The 13,047-nt window shown below is 43.2% G+C and overlaps 1 protein-coding gene across 12 annotated transcripts in view; it reads left to right on the top strand.

Moving 5' to 3' along the window:
• Positions 1-13,047, top strand: part of LOC137357514 (GRB10-interacting GYF protein 2-like) — a 113,287-nt gene that overhangs the window by 1,486 nt on the left and 98,754 nt on the right. For all 12 annotated transcript variants that reach the window (XM_068023865.1, XM_068023864.1, XM_068023867.1 and 9 more), the window contains exons 2-3: positions 3,759-3,836; positions 4,648-4,813. The gene's annotated coding sequence lies outside the window, so the exon portion shown is untranslated. The remainder of the gene's footprint in view (positions 1-3,758; positions 3,837-4,647; positions 4,814-13,047) is intronic.

Below are 13,047 nucleotides of genomic sequence, written 5' to 3'. Positions count from 1 at the left end.
ATATGTAACACTGACCTGTAGCTCTGATGCTATGGCCATGGTGCTGTTTAACCACTGGCACTGTTTGCAGCATGTCTATATTGTTCAGTTGTTGGGATTGAATTGTTGCCTGATGCCAGGATTGGTTCTTAAGAAGCTTTAGCTGAAATGGGGAATTAAGGAGTATCTCCAATATATGCGGAGACAGTTTGATGTACATGAAGGCGTGTGTGTGTATACAAGACTGTATTTGAGGAGCAGCTAAATTTAGTTTTTTGTGGGAAACAAGCACCACTGTATTGTTGAAGGCATTTAGGTTCCTGTCTTTATCATGCCACTGGTGTTCACTTCTTCCCACCCGACTGCTGGGGACTTCTGTTGGGGTATGGTTCTGCATTCAGCAGCAGTACCCTGGTACGTTGACAGTAGTTGCCTATGTGAGTTTAACAGGCTCTTATTCGCATTGCAGCCTAACCCCCTGTCAATGGGTGCATTTCCCAGTTTAGCCTGAATTGTGATGAAGCGTGGCTGATCTTTCTACCCCACCACCACCACACACCACCACAGAGCCACAAGTGCAAATTAGATATTTCATTGCTCCTCTGGCTAAGATCACTAAGTTCAGCGCTGATTGGGGTGAAATATAGTAGCAGTCCATATAGCGTTGTATCAATCTGTGTGGTGCATCTACTGTCTGAACTGTTAAGATGAGCACATTGTCCTTTTAAATCTCCCGACAATTACAGTGTGACTGGTTACAATGCCCGAATTAACTAGTTGCCATTTGCTAAAAACTGAAATCTGAAAAATGCAATGTGCTTTGAGGTCAAGAGTCACTCATTGTAAAATCTGAGGTAATAAATAAGGATGCAAACCACTTTAAGTGCAAAGCCTCTTCCCTGTGTCTTGGCTTGATCCCGTGTCGTCATAAACTGGAAATATCCCACCTCTTCTGTGTTTGTGTCGGTGTCTCTGTCCCCTGCGCAGGTAGCTTATTAGTGCTCCCGTTGCAACTCTGCTCTTCTGGCTGCCAGGAGGCTTGTGGCAGTAGTATACTGAGTATTGCCATTTTTCCCATTTCCTTTGCCTGCAGATGTCTGGCAGCTGTTTGGGTTGTCCGTCTAAAGTGGCTGTGATTGAGCCCTCACTGATGTGGGACAATTGAATTAGCGTGATCTTCTGACATGGTGTCTGTCAGTAACTTCAATTTTCTACGCTAACCTGTTGGCGTTTTTTGAGCTAACAAAGAAGGTTAATCAGGGCAATGCTGTTGATGTGCTGTACATGGGACTTCCAGAAAGCATTTGATAAAGTGCCACACAACAGACTTATGAACCAAGTTATAGTTCATGGAATAAAAGGGACTATAGCAATATGGATATGAAATTGGCTGAGTGACAGGAAATAGTAGTGATTAATGGATGTTTTTCAGACTGGAGGAAGGTTTGTAGTGGAGTTCCCCAAGGGTCGGTGTTTGGACCCTTGCTCTTCCTGATCTATATTCATGACCTAGACCTTGGTGTACAAGGCACAATTTCAAAATTTGTGGATGATACAAAACTTGGAAACATTGTGAACTGTGAAGAGGGTAGTGAGAACTTCAAAAGGACATAGGCAAGTTGGTGGAATGGGCAGACAAGTGGCAGATGAAATTTAATACAGAGAAGTGTGAAGTGATTAATTTTGGTCAGAAGAATGTGGAGAAACAATGTAAAATTAAGGGCACAATTCTAAAGGGGGTGCAGGAGCAGAGGGACCTGGGTTTATATGTGCATAAATCATTGAAGGTGGCAGAACAGTTTGAGAGAGCGGTTAATAGAGCATACAGCATCCAAGGCTTCATTAATGGGGGCATAGAGTACAAAGCAAGGAGGTTATGTTCAAGTTGTATAGAACACTGGTTTGGCCTCAACTGGAGTATTGTGCTCAGTTCTGGGTGCCGTGCTTAAGGAAAGATGTGAAGACATTGCAGAAAGTGCAGAAAAGGTTCATGAGAATGGTTCCAAAGATGAGGAACTTCAGTTTATGTGGATAGAGAGGCGAAATTGGTACTTTGGAGGAAAGAAGGTTGAGAGGAGAATTGATGGAAGTTTTCAAAATCATGATGGGTCTGTACAGGCTAGATAGGGAAAAACTGTTGCTTTTGATGGAGGGATCGAGAAAAAAGGGCACAGATTTAAATTAATTGGCAAAAGAAGCAATAGCAACATGAAAAACCTTTTCACGCAGCGAGTGGTCAGGATCTGGAATGCACTGTGTGAGAGTGTGGTGGAGGCAGGTTCAATTGAGGGAATTGGATTGTTATCTGAAAAGGAAGAATGTGCAGGACTACGAGGAGAAGGCAGGAGTGGCACTAGGTAAATTACTCTTTCGGAGAGCCAGCACAGACACTGTAGGCTGAATGGCCTCCTGTGCTGTAACAATTGTGATTTTCTTTCTATCTCCTAAGTGCTAACTCTTAACTGGGATTGCAGTTCCACAAGTGGCGGCACAGTGGCGCAGTGGTTAGCACCGCAGCCTCACCGCTCCAGCGACCTGGGTTCAATTCTGGGTACTGCCTGTGTGGAGTTTGCAAGTTCTCCCTGTATCTGTGTGGGTTTTCTCTGGGTGCTCCGATTTCCTCCCACATGCCAAAGACTTGCAGGTTGATAGGTAAATTGGCCATTATAATTTGACCCTAGTATAGGTAGGTGGTAGGGAAATATAGGGACAGGTGGGGATGTGGTAGGAATATGGAATTAGTGTAGGATTAGTAAAAATGGGTGGTTGATGGTTGGCACAGACTCGGTGGGCCGAAGGGCCTGTTACAGTGCTGTATCTCTATACATACTATACATATACAAGTCATGGCAGCCCTGCTATATCTTGCCAAAGTTTCCATTCTTCACATGGATATAGGCTGAGTGATAAGCTATTTGACTATGGAAGGCCTCCCAGTAGTACCCTGGTCCGTACAGATTAGGAACTTATCTGATCTGATTCCTGGTTTGTGCTGTTAGCTAATCGCAGAAAAAGGCTTAGATTTGCTTCTACCAAAGAGAGCAAATCAGCCAAGGTTCCTGCTCCTGATTATTATCTGGAATAGAGGTCGTTAAGATTATCAAAGGGCTTGATAGGGTTGATGTAGAAAAGATGTTTCTACTTGTGGCGGAAACTAGAACTAGGGACTATAAATATAACATAAGTCACCAATAAATCCAATGGGGAATGCAGGAGAAACTTCTTTACCCAGAGAGTGGTGGGAATGTGGCACTCGCTACTGCAGGGAGTGGTTGAAGTGAATAACATAGATGCAGTTCAGTGAGGCTAAATTAGTATACGAGGGAGAAAGGAATAGCAGGTTATATTGATTCTCTGAGATGAAGAGGGTTGGGAGGAGGCTTGTGTGAAACATAAGTCCATGTCAGCATGGGCTTGTTGGACTGAATGACCTGTTTCTGTGCTGTAAATACTTTGCAGTGTCATACTTGTAATTGTAATCCAGCGATCCCAGCTGAATGTTGGGGAAGAATAGGGCTGGGCTTGGCTGTGATAGCCCTTCATTGTTGAAAAGCCAAGTAAGATTCAGTGCCTCTGCATTCTCAACGAATTAACATCTGTGTAAGGTACCAGAAGCAGTTGTTCAAGTACCTTTCGGAGGGTAAAGGTCTTCCGGATAATATGTTTAATATGGGGTCCTGTTGATGAAACTGGCCGTTGTGCTGTTTTATGGATTTTAATTCTTTAATTTATGAGTGGATACAGTTTCTGACATCTGTTCCTTTTTCCTCCTGCTACAGATCTATTCCTTTTAGGTGGTGGTGAGACATCAGATCATCAGAATAATTCTCTGCAAACATATTTCTGGCTGTAGTGCAGTAAGTAACAGTTCTCTCAACTCCATTCGCACTGCAGAAGCTAAATTTTAACTTCAGTCTTGTCGCTGGGATTTCGGTCAAGTGCAGAGGCGTGTGAAATATTCATATTTTGTCTGCTTGAATTTGAAGAGAGTATGTCTGAGCTTCGGTTGTGTTTGGAGGGAGTACTTTTCACACTAGGATGAAGTAATGATGGACCTCATCACGCAATTTGACGCCATTTGATTTCTCTACCCCTCCTTGTAGCATAAGGTTACCAATAAGGCAAGCTGCGGCTCAGTGGGCAGCACTCTTGCCTCTGAGTCAGAAGGTTGTGGGTTCAAGTCTCACTGCAGGGCCTTGAGCACAAAAATCTAGGCTGACGCTCCAGTGCAGGACTGAGGCCGTACTGCACTGCGGGAGGTGCTATCTTGGATGAGACGTTAATCTGAGGCCCTTTCTATGCACTAAGGTAGACATAAAAGATCCCACATCCACTCTTTCAAAGAAGAGCTTGGGAGTAATCCCTGGTGTCCTGACTCATATTTAACTCTCAATCAACCTTGCAATAATAGATTATTTTGTCATTATCACATTGCTGCTTGCTGTATACAAATTGGCTGTCGCGTTTCCAACAGTGATGACACTTCAGAAGTACTTCATTGGCTGTAAAACACTTTGGGATGTTCTGAGCCTGTGAAAGGTGGTCCAGAAATGCAAGTCTGTCTGTCTTTTATATGTTCTCTGGGCCCCGTGTTGCATTTCATATATTTTAACATATGTTACACTGTTTAAGCACGACTCACTTGCACCATATGTCTTTCCTTTAAAGGTTTCATTCACGGCTGGAATCCTGTCCTGACACAAACCAGAAGGGACACCGAGTTGATAGCCACAGCTTTTTCTGATGCACTAGTCTCTATGGCTGCCAGCGCTCGACTTCGAGTCAGACGCTGTCCCCACCAATATTTGAACTAAAACATTAACTGCAAATACACGTGAGTAGATGTGATGGACCAAGTTGCTGAATACCGCGCTGTAAGATGAGGGTAGGCATAGAACCAAGATCTGTATTTACAGTGCTCCCAATGATCTCCCAGAATCAGATAAGCTACTGTCCTGTTTGATTTTTGAAGCCACCTTCAGACCTGTTAAGATTGCTCCTGTGTAGGGAGAAAACCTCCATGCACACCGTCTCCCATTTTGTAATGTTTCTCGGCCACTGAGCTGTGTGGACAAGGTTAATCTGCGTTAACTGGGGTGAAGAAAAGGGAGCTTCAATTGGCACGTGTGTTAAGGAGTGGGTATTTGTGTAATTTAGAGAATGAATTGCTCCAACTACAAATACATGAATGGGGAGCCTTCACCCAATGGCAGATTCGGAGAACTGTATTTTCTTTTTTTTTAAATCAGCCAAAGCCATCGCTTCCCCACAGTCCCATCTCTGCACAATGTGAATACATTACTTCAGCCTAGATACTATGTGACTCAGCAAATTTACCCAGTGAATTGCTAAGCTGTGTGGATGAGGAGGATACCAGGTGTAATCCAGGTTAGCTGAGAGTGATGAGAGGAGCATACAGTTGTGTGAGGGGAGGAAGGTTCTCTAGATTTCTGCTCCTGATTGTTATCTGTTGTCCCTTCCCTCATCTTTCTTGCTGGATGTGTGCTCGCACACTGGTGTTGGATAAGGACAGGATGGAGAAGTTGGTTGCGACATCTCCTGCAGTTGAATAGCTGCAAAACATACACGAAGCATGGCCACTTGGATGAACTCATGGAGAATTATTGGTGTAGATGTAATCCTCAACAAGAGTATGTGCGATCAGAAAAGGAATGGAAGTCCTATTTCTGGTGGGGGAGATCGAGAAGACCCTCTAACTCGGGGACGTGAGAGAGTAGGGAATAATGGCCTGCTGCAATTGGCCCAGAAAATCCATGTATTTTGAATCATAAGGTTTCTCTAAATCTAACCTTGACCCTTTTGAAAAGTTATGGTTGACCCTGTATTAGACTTACCCCAGGCTTCTTTATAAAATGTAGGATTATTGTTGGGAGTTAAGAAGCCTTTCTTGAACAGATTAGACGATTATCATAAGCTGTGACTCTCGGCTCGAGTAGTTTTTAAATTGTCTGACCTTCCTATTTGAAACGTGTTATTACCCTAACTGTTAGACAACCATGATTGGGATTTAAATTTTTTTCAGCCATTGGAAAGGATTTTGCAGTTGCCTCGGAATCCTGAGGCGAGTAACTCACCACCTGATTCCCCAAAGCCTGTCCACCATCTACAAGGCACAAGTCAGGAGTGTGATGGAATACTCTCCACTTGCCTGGATGGGTGCAGCTCCAACAACACTCAAGAAGCTCGACACCATTCAGGACAAAGCAGCCTGCTTGATTGGCACCCCATCTACAAACATTCACTCCCTCCACCACCGACGCACAGTGGCAGCAGTGTATACCATCTACAAGATGCACTGCAGCAATGCACCAAGGCTCCTTCGACAGCACCTTCCAAACCCGCGACCTCTACCAACTAGAAGGACAAGGGCAACAAATACATGGGAACACTACCACCTGCAAGTTCCCGTCCAAGTCACACACCATCCTGACTTGGAACTATATCGCTGTTCCTTCACTGTCACTGGGTGAAAATCCTGGAACTCCCTTCCTAACAGCACTGTGGGTGTACCTACCCCAAATGGACTGTAGCGGTTCAAGAAGGCAGCTCACCACCGCCTTCTGAAGGGCAATTGGGGATGGGCAATAAATGCTGGCCTGGCCAGTGATGCCTACATCCCATGAATGAATAAAAAAAAAGTTACATTTTAAAATCAGGTCAGTTAAAAACAAGGTTCAAAAGGAAAGGCCACAGGCAGCAGGCATTGGAAAGATGTGTCCTAAAAGTCAGACAAGCCAGTTTAGGGGTGTGACGACTCTCATCAGTATGAAATGGATATGTCCCTATCATATCTGCTGTCTCATCCCTGGTCCGTTAGCCACGATGACCAAGGATGCTGAGCCTTTTGCCATCTTGTTTCAGGTTCCCAGACAAATAAGTGCTCAGTATCAGGACAATTGTGTTCATTTGGTCAAGGCATGTGATGCTTGCAGAAAACCTATTTCTGAGAGAGGGTGGTAGTCGGTTTGGTTGATTGTTGGTCAGTCTTGTAAATGGGAAGGTGCTTAGGCCACTGTTTCTCTGCATCCTCGGGCCGGATTACCAGGGGAAAGGGGGCATAGGCAGACAGGTTTTCAATAAGTGGCTGAGGGTTGTAGGTTTGTGGCCAGCAGCTGAGAATGCAGCTGATTAGCTTTTGCAGCAAGAAATGGTCTGATGGAAAGTAGTACTGAAAGCAAGTCAGCCAATTTGAGGGCTGTGCACCTGCTTTGTTTTTTTTTTCTGGTATAACTGGCCTTGAAAGTGTTGCTCAGTCCAACTTGTAAAGGATTGGAGAAGTACGTATGAGGACATATGTGATGGGCATGGTAGACAATTCTGATTACAAGGAGTCCCATTGTTACGCCCCTGGGTTATGCTATCATATAGTTAGATATTGGGCCGCACAGGTGCACCCCTACATTTAAGATGGTCACTGCTTATGGGAGTGACCAGGTCTGCTATACATATCAGTGTATAAAGCAGACCCAAAATGCTCGCACATTAAAATGAAAACCTTGCTAATGATTAATAACTCAAATTAAATCATCACTGTAGAATATTCTAGGAAGTGATGTTATAAATGATTAGTGCTTGGTAATAAAGTTTAGATAAGGAGTATTTGGTCCATAAAATAAGTATGGGCCAGTTTTTCAGTCAGCTTTTCAGTTGGCCTTTTTATCGTGAGGGTGCCATTCCCACCTTGTGTCAGCAGCTGCGATTCCAACCAACTTGAAACTTGAGCAACTGGGAAGTTTAGGAATGTACATGATATGTGTTTAATGGGCCTTTTTCTATTCGTTCATGGGATGTGGACATCACTGGCGATGCCAGAATTTGTTGCTCATCCCTAATTGCCCATGAGAAGGTGGTGGTGAGCTGCCTTCTTGAACCACTGCAGTCCATGTGGTGTAGGTACACCCACAGTGTGGTTGAGGAGAGTGTTCAGAATTTTGAGCAGCAGTAGTGAAGGAATGACGATATATTTCCAAGTCAGGATGGTGTGTGACTTGGAGGTGATGGTATTCCTATAATTATGGCAGTCTTTAATTGGATGACTTTATTTTTGAAGTCCTTTTTAAAAAAAAAAAAAGTAATGCCAGAAGAATAACTTAATCCCCTAACTACAATATTCTTTTCTCTAAGGCTTCAAAAAAAATTGACTTGCATTTAGGTAACACCTTGCATGACTTCCAAAAACGTCCCAAAGCGCTTTACAGCCAATGAAGTACTTTTTGAAGCGTAGTCAGTGTTATAATGTAGGAAACGCAGCAGCCAATTTGTACCAGATAGCTCCCATAAACAGCATATGGAGCAGGAGTAGGACACTCGGCCCCTTGAGCCTGGTCCACCATTCAACAAGATCATGGCTGATCTGCTTGAAAGCTCAACTCTGCATTCCCGCCTACCCCCAATAACCTTCCACTCCCTTGCTTATCAAGAATACCTACCTCTGCCTTAAAAATATTCAAAGACTCTGCTTCCACAGCCTTTGGAGGAAGAGAATTCCAAAGACTCACGACCCTCTGAGAGAAAGAATTTCTCCTCATCTGTGTCTTAAATGGACGACCCCTTATTTTTAAACAGTGACCCCTAGTTCTCGATTCTCCCACAAGGGGAAACTTCCTTTCCACATCCACCCTGTCAAGACCCCTCAGGATCTTGTATGTTTCAGTCAAGTCGCCTCTTACTCTTCTGAACTCCAGCGGATACAAGTCTAGCCTATCCAACCTTTCCTCATAAGACAGCCGCCCATTCCAGGTATTAGTCCAGTAAACCTTCTCTGAACTGCCTCAAACACATTTACATCCTTCTTTAAATAAGGAGACCAATACTGTACACAGTACTCCAGATGTGGACTCACCAATGCCCGGTACAGTTGAAGCATAACCACCTACCTTTGTATTCAATTCTCCTTGCAATAAACAATAACATTCTATTAGCTTTCCTAATTACTTGCTGCACTTGCATACTAACCTTTTTTAACCCATGCACAAGGGCACCCAGATCCCTCTGCCTCTCGGAGCTCTGCAATCTGTCACCATTTAGATAATATGCTTTTTTTATTATTCTTGCCAAAATGGACAATTTCACATTTTCCCACATTATACTCCATTTGCCAGTTCTTTGCCCACTCACTTAACCACTTCCGTTTGTAGCCTCCTTATGTCCTCTTTGCAACTTACTTTCCTACATATCCATACCTTCGGTCCCTTCATCCAAGTCATTTATATAAATTGTAAAAAGTGGCATATGAGTTCTTGCATCTTGCCAACCAGAAAATGACCCATTTATGCTTACTCATTTCCTTTTAGCTAGCCAATCTTCTATCCGTGCCAAAAGGTTACCTCTGACACCATTTTTTGCAATAACCTTTGATGTACCTTATCAAATGTCTTCTGGATATCCAAGAACAGTACATCCGCTGGTTCCCCTTTATCCACAGTACATGTTACTTCAACGAACCTCAATAAATTGGTTAAACATGATTTCCCTTTCACAAAACCATGTTGACTCTTCCTGATTACCTTGAATTTTTGTGAGTGCCCTGCTATAACATCTTTAATAATATCTACTAACATTTTCCCTAGGATAGATGTTAAGCTAATTGGCCTGTAGTTACCTGCTTTCTGTCTCCCTCCCTTTTTGAATAAAAGAGTTACATTGGCTATTTTCCAATCTAATGGAACTTTCCCCGAATCTAGGGAATTTTGGAAAATTAAAACCAAAGCATCAACTATCTCCCTAGCCACCTCTTTTAACACCCTAGGATGAAGTCCATCAGGACCTGGGGACTTATCAGCCTGCAGCTCCAACCATTTGCTCAGTACCACTTCCATGATGATTGTAATTTTCTTGAGTTTCTCCCTCCCTTCCATTTCTTGATTTACAACTAGTTCTAGGATGTTACTTGTATCCTCAATGGTGTATCTCAGTGCTGTATCTCTAAACTAAACTAAGACTGATGCAAAATACCTGTTCATCTGCAATCTCCTCATTTTCCCTTATTAATTGCCCAGACTCACTTTCTATAGGACCAGTGCTCACTTTGTTAACTTTTCTTTTTTAAATATCTATAGAAACTCTTAGTATCTCTTTTTATATTTCTAGCGAGCTTTCTCTCACTCTAATTTTTCCCTTATTAATCTTTGTCGTTCTTTGCTGCTTTTTATATTCTGTCCAATCTTCTGACCTGCTGTCCATCTTTGTGCAATTATATGATGCTTTTTCTTCAAGTTTGATACTATCTTTAACTTTTTTAGTTAACCACAGATGGTGGATCCTCCCCTAGGAATTTTCCTTTCTCGTTTGAATGTATCTATTCTGTATATTCTGAAATATCCCCTTAAATGTCTGCCACTACATCTCTATTGATTTATCCCTTAACCTACTTTGCCAGTTCACTTTTGTTATCTCTGCTTTCATACCCTCATAATTGCCCTTATTTAAGTTTAAAATACTAGTCTTAGACCCACTCTTCTCTCCCTCAAACTGAATGTAAAATTCCATCATATTATGATCACTGCTGCCTCGGGGCACCTTCACTGAGGTCATGAATTAATCCTGTCTCATTACACAATACCAAGTCTCGTATAGCCTGCTCTCTGTCTCCAGAATGTGCTATTCTCAGAAAGTATCCCGAAAACATTCTATGAACTTCTCATCTAAGTTACCTTTGCCCATCCAATTTTTCCAGTTGATATGTAGATTAAAATTCCCCATGATTATTGCCGTATTTTTCTGACAAGCAGCCATTATTTCTTCCTTTATACGCTGTCCTACTGTGTAGTTACTGTTAGGGGGCCTGTACACCATTCCCAAAAGTGACTTGCCTTTATCATTTCTCATCTCGACTCAAGCTGCTTCTACATCTTGGTTTCCTGAACTCTCTATTGTGCTAATACCATCATTAATTAACAGAGCCACCCTTCCACTTTTTCCTAGCTTCCTGTCCTCCTTAAATTTCATGTACTCTTCAATATTCAGGTCCCAATCTATGCCATCCTGCAGCATGTTTCTGTAATGGCTGTCAGATCATATTTATTTCTATTTGCGCTATCAGTTCATCTGTTTTGTTGCGAATGCTATGTGCATTCAGATACAGAGCCTTAAGTTTTGTCCTTTTATTATTTTTGTAACCTCTAGCCTTGTTTGCTGCTTTACTCTTAGACTTGTACTCACTGTTCCTTCCTGTCCTGGTCTGTTTATCTTTTCCCATATTAATACCTTTCTCTCTTGCCTTGTCTCTATTCTTCAGTTTGCCACATCTTCCCAAATTTGATCCCTTGCCCCACCACTTAGTATAAAACCCTGTCTACGTCCCTAGTTATGCGGCTCGCAAGAACACTGGTCCCAGCACGGTTCAGGTGTAGACTGTCCCAACGGTACAGACCGCACTTTCCTCAGTACTGGTGCCAGTGCCTCACAAAATGGAACCCACTTCTACTGCACCCATCTTTGAGCCGTGCATTCATTTCTCTAATCTTATTTGCCCTACTCCAAATTGCACATGGCTCAGTTACTAATTCAAAGATTATTACGTTTGAGGCTCTGCTTCTTAATTTGGTGCCTGGCTCCTCATACTGATTATGCAGAACATCTTTGCTTGTCCTGCCTATGTCGTTGGTACCTACAGGGATCACAACGCCTGGATCCTCCCTCTCCCACTGTAAGTTCCTCTCCAACCCAGAGCAGATGTCCCGAACCCCGGCACCGGGCAGGCACCACAGCCTTTCTGGACTGTTGCTGTTTGTTGCAGAGAACAGTGTCAATCCCCCTAACTATACTGTCCCCTACTACCACTATTTTCCTTTTTGATCCCTCCAGTTGAATGACTTCCTGTACCATGGTGACATGGTCAGTCTGCTCATCCACACTACTTCCCTCGCTCTTGTCCATACAAGCTGCAAGAACCTCGAACCTGTTGCTCAGTTGCAAGGGCTGAGGCTTCTCCACTCCCACCTTCTCCATCCCCATACCTGCCTGATTCACAGTCACACCCTCCTGTCCCTGACCACTTGTGAAAACAGACGACCCTATCCTAAGGGATGTGACTGCCTTCTGGAACAAAGTGTCCAGGTAACGTTACCCCTCCCTGATGCATCTGTGTCTGCAGCTCAGCCTCCAGCTCAATGACTGAGCTGAAGCTCCTCAAGCCGTAGACATTTACTACTAATGTGGTCGTCATGGTTTTCCGTGGCATCAAGGCGCTCCCACGTTCTGCAGCCGTGACATATCACCTGTTCTGCCATCTTTATTGTGTTAATTTAATTACATTTGTTGACGTTGTGACAATGACCAAATAATCTCTTTTAGCTGGTAGGAATCCTTCCCTGAAAGACATTGATGATCCTGTGGTTATTTAAGAAAATCTGGCAGATTTCATGGGCATTTATTTTGTGCTGCTAGCCCACAGATTGCCAGTTTTACGGAGTTAAGTTTCCATGGGGGCATTTGGATTAGTTCAGCAATGTAATTACCACACTACCGTACCTCTTGTATAAAGTTGGACCATGGCAGCAGTAACCCGATGAGATGTTAATCCAGTTGTTATCTTTTTGTGTTTCCTTTTACATTGGGTATTTGAGCATTTTGCTACTTTTTTATGTCCATTCTTTGTGAGCAAACAAAGATCCACAGCACCTTCAGGCTGCTGTTGGTGCTCCTTGTGACTGGCTGGACAATTCCCTATGATTTCCCAGCATTTCCTAACTGGAGCTTGTACACAGTGGATCTCAGGATTGTCTTTGTGCTGTTGCAGGTTACTAGGACATTATTTCCTCTTGACCTTTCACAAAATATTTTTGTTCTGCTTTCCCTCCCTCCCCCTTTTCCCATGTTGGGGAGTTATCCCCATCTGAGTGAACTTCCAGCTATGCCAGTGTTTCCCCAATTGATTGCTCACACTTGAGGAATTCTTGCTTTTCCTTTCTATCAGAATGTTTATTTCTCCCACTGTATTGTCTTCGCTTTCCACCTCAGCCATGAAAATGCCCAAATTTCCTGAAGCAGCCCTGACTTGTTTACTGACTGACGGCAGGCGGTCCCATGCATGCTTCAACAGAAACG

This window comes from Heterodontus francisci, chromosome 48 (assembly GCF_036365525.1).
Source record: "Heterodontus francisci isolate sHetFra1 chromosome 48, sHetFra1.hap1, whole genome shotgun sequence".
Classification (NCBI taxonomy): Eukaryota; Metazoa; Chordata; class Chondrichthyes; order Heterodontiformes; family Heterodontidae; genus Heterodontus; species Heterodontus francisci.
The sequence above is the reverse complement of the archived record's forward strand: the minus strand, read 5'-3'. Positions and strand labels throughout refer to the sequence as shown.